Source organism: Rhagoletis zephyria, unplaced genomic scaffold, assembly GCF_001687245.7.
Source record: "Rhagoletis zephyria isolate East Lansing unplaced genomic scaffold, Rhagoletis_zephyria_1.1 Rzeph_scaffold_04320, whole genome shotgun sequence".
NCBI lineage: Eukaryota > Metazoa > Arthropoda > Insecta > Diptera > Tephritidae > Rhagoletis > Rhagoletis zephyria.
Genome location: NW_016161403.1, coordinates 13,447 through 17,928, shown reverse-complemented (window position 1 = coordinate 17,928; position 4,482 = coordinate 13,447).

Here is a 4,482-nt window from a genome sequence, read left to right as displayed (position 1 = left end):
GTTCAGATGATGTTGAATTCCTCTGTGTTAGAATACGGTGCCCCTCAAGTAGTGTTTTTCTTGTTGCAATTTATATTCCACCAAACTCTAACCCTTCGGTTTACTTCAAACATTCTTCATTATTGCTCTCTTTATTTGCCATGGTCAAGCCCTCCGATTCGATTGTTGTGTTGGGTGATTTCAATCTAGCGTGTGTTTCCTGGGATTCGGTGGATGGAATTCTGGTGCCAAATTCTTCTCGGGATGTACTTAACCAATTTCTTAACGAACTTTCCGATCTTGGTCTATATCAGATTAATTCAGTTATCAACAACTTAGGTAAATGTCTTGATTTAGCGTTTATTGATGATACTGCTAAATGCGCTATAATACGCGGCGACCCTTTAGTTATACCTATAGACCCTTATCACCCACCACTTGAGTTGTCCTTGGCACCATCCTACGATTAGTGTTATTGTGCTGAAACTATAAAGCCGAAAGGTCGGCCATTTTCCTTCAAATACGCTAACTACGACAAGCTTAAAATAGCTATATCTGAAATAATCTGGCCTGAGTACGATGGGGATGTTGAGAACAGTGCCTTACACTTTAGTAAAATCTTGAATAATATATTCAGTAAACTCATTCCTCTTGTTAAAGAAAATACCGGACCTCGTAACTCGTTGTGGTTTAACTCAGAGCTAAAGCATTTAAAAAATCAGAAAACTAAATCATTTAAACTTTATAAAAAATCAGGCCTGTCTTCTCACTACGCCGCGTACTCCATCCTTCGTCATAAATACAATGCCTTAAACAGAAAATGTTACAGGAATTACATTAATAAAACTCGCATTAACATCGTTTCTAATCCCAAGTCATTTTATCATTTTGTTAACTCAAAACGTAAAATAAATGGGTTTCCCTCAACACTGAAATTAGATGATGTTATTTCTAGTGATGATGATATGATTGCTGATATGTTTGCAAATTATTTTGAATCGAACTATTCTGTCGAGCCAAATGAAAAAACTTCTAGCTATCCTTTTCCACTCCCACAGTTTGACCACATCCGTATTCCTTCAATCTCCGCTGACAATGTTCTCCTTCATTTGAATAGTTTAAAAAATTCTTTTCTAAGCGGCCCGGATGGTATTCCCTCCTGTGTCCTAATAAGTTGTGCTGATTATCTATATAAGCCATTAACAAACATCTTCAATGCTTCTCTAAAGCAAGGAGTTTTCCCCTCTTTGTGGAAAGAGTCGTATATCTTGTCGCTTTATAAAAATGGATGCAGGTCGAATATTGCGAATTATAGGGGAATCGCTAAGCTGTGTGCCATTCCTAAATTATTTGAAGAAATCGTTACGGAAGAACTATCGTATTCCATAACACCCGTTATCGATGTTTCACAACACGGCTTTTGTAAAGGTAAAACAACTGTACCAAACCTTCTTGAATTCACTACAAATGTGAATAATGGTTTCAAAAGTATTTATCAAACTGACGCCATTTACACTGATTTCCGCAAGGCTTTTGATAAAGTATCACATTCAACTCTAATATACAAACTTGATAAAATTGGTTTTTCTCCAATCCTGCTGCGCTGGCTTTCTTCTTATTCCATTGGCAGGAAACAGAGGGTTATCTTTAAAAAATGTTCATCTCGTGTAATTCATGTGACGTCAGGTGTACCTCAAGGTAGCCACCTTGGTCCCCTTCTGTTTATTTTATTCATCAACGATCTTCCAAATATTTTGAAGTATTCGAATTGCTTAATGTACGCAGACGACGTTAAGTTATTTAAGTTCATTGGTGCCCCAGGAGACAGGAAACAATTACAGGTGGACCTTAGTAATGTGTTTAAATGGTGCGAAGTAAATTCTATGTCACTTAACTTGAAAAAGTGTAAGTTTATGTGTTTCTCTAGAAAACCCTTTCAATCATATAGCTACCGCATTTGTGAACATAGTGTTGATCAGGTAACTAATTTCATCGATCTAGGCGTAACCATGGACTCTAAGCTTGAATTCAAGTCCCATGTAAACTCTTGTGTTAATAGAGCCAAGGGCGTCTTGGCTTTCATCAAACGTTGGGCTAAAGAATTCAGAGATCCTTATGTCACTAAAGCTCTCTTCACCTCCCTAGTCAGGCCGATCTTAGAATACGGGTCCGTCGTATGGAACCCTAGATATCCAACGCACTCTGACAGACTCGAGTCGGCACAGAAACAATTCGTATTATTCGCATTAAATAATTTGCCTTGGGATTCGACATTAAATCTCCCCCCGTACAAAAGCCGCTTGAAGCTCATAAATTTGCCAACGCTGCACAGCCGTAGAGAGATGCTCGGGGTTTTGTTCATGATTAAGATCTTGAACGGGATGGTCAATAGTCCCTTTCTACTGAACCAGATCACGTTTTGTATTACTTCCTTCTAGACATTACAAGCCCATTAAGCTAACTATTTGTAGAACAAATTTTGAAATGCATGATGCTTTTCGTTGCCTATGCCAGGACTTCAATAAGCATTACGACTATTTTGACACCTCCGACTCACATTTTACCATTAAGAAAACCTTACTTGAGATTTTGAATAAATAACATGTAAACCCTTACATTGCACCTTATCGTTCAGCTGTTTCTGTTCGGTTTATGATGCAAACGTAAACGTGAATCGCTTTTTTGTAACTAAATAAATTAATATCTTTAACCGGGAACGATAAATTACACAATATCTATGACTGCTTAGTACAACTGTAATCTGCTTCATATATTTTCTCGAGCGCGTAAGACAATACGAGCATGGATTGGAAACTCGGCCTTTCCGACCATGATCAACAGCTTGTCCACAGCGCGGAGCGGAAACTAGAGCTTTCCGCCTGCCACACATACAAAGTAATGTCTTCAGGAACATGGATCTGAAACCCGGCCTTACCGACCTTGATCAACAGCCTGTCCGCAGTGCGGAGCGGAAACTAGAGCTTTCCGCCTGCCACACATACAAAGTAATGTCTTCAGGAACATGGATCTGAAACCCGGCCTTACCGACCTTGATCAACAGCCTGTCCGCAGTGCGGAGCGGAAACTAGAGCTTTCCGCCTGCCACACATACAAAGTAATGTCTTCAGGAACATGGATCTGAAACCCGGCCTTACCGACCTTGATCAACAGCCTGTCCGCAGTGCGGAGCGGAAAATACGTCTTTCCGCCCGCCGCACACAAAAGTAGACTGAAGACTAGGCCTCGCCAGCTACCAAACCTGTTATTTTATGCTGTTATTATTATTATTATTATTATTATAAATGACTATGTACCTAAATGTTCTATTCTCATTTGTCTGTAAGAAAACATTTTTCTGTAGACCAAATAAATAAATAAATAAATAAATAATCAATAGGTTATGCTGCTCAGAAGATATTAATATTAAAAAAAAAAATAAAAAATATTACTTTAACCATTGACTTCTTTATTTTTTACTTCCGCCAGATAATTTTGGTAGCGTTGAAATCAGCACAAAAAGTTCTATCGAGCCACATTTTTGGTTTTGCATAGCTAGATTGTTCGACGGAACCAATAAACGTTGGCCAACACTCAACCTTTGACGCAAGTAGGTCCGTCACTCCTGACAGTTGTATTACCTTGCGTCTATACAAGACAAGAAAATTGAGAATATGTATTATTTGTCACATTCTTTGAGTTAAGTAGGCGTCCAGACAATAAACTGTCTTCGAAAATTTAAAGACATTGACGAAGACAATGAGAGAAGTGTGAATGTATAATTAAAAAAGTGCGAATGTATTGCTTCAAATTTTAAATTTTTTAATGAGCTTTTTTAGAACTCTTTTGAGTATGTGACGAATAAAAATATAAAATAGAAAAATTAAAAAATATATCGAAAGAAATAAATACCGCTTTCCCAAGCTGTCGATTTTATGGAAAAAGTACCAAAATCAAAATCAACGTACAAACGTACCAAATCGTTTTCAGAGTACCAGTTTTGGTACGAAAGTACTAAAATCGGCAACACTGCTGTAAATCACAGCTACTTTAAATTTGCACTTTATTAGACTAAAATTGAATGAGCTATAAAACTGCAAAATATTAAGAGATAAAATTGAAATAGAAAGTTCGAAATTTTTACGAAAGTTTGTCGATTTTTTTTAATGTTGTTCGAAGATTAAACTTATTTTCATTTAGTGTTTGTTAAGGAATAAACTATATTTTTATAAACAAATAATTCAAATTAAAATATAATAAAATAAATAGTCAAATCTATTCAATATGTGAGTGGCGTAAAGTTATGATATTTAAGAACATCTCTTTTTTAATTAACGATGACACTGTTTCTATATGAAGCTGATTTCAACAGTTTGTTTTAATAAAATTTAGTATCGAAAATACTCTTTCAAGACTTTTCTAGGAATGTGATATAATGGTTCGTTCAACCCCATGGAATAAAGGAGTGGATAAAAAATATATAACGGTAAAACTGGCACATATATA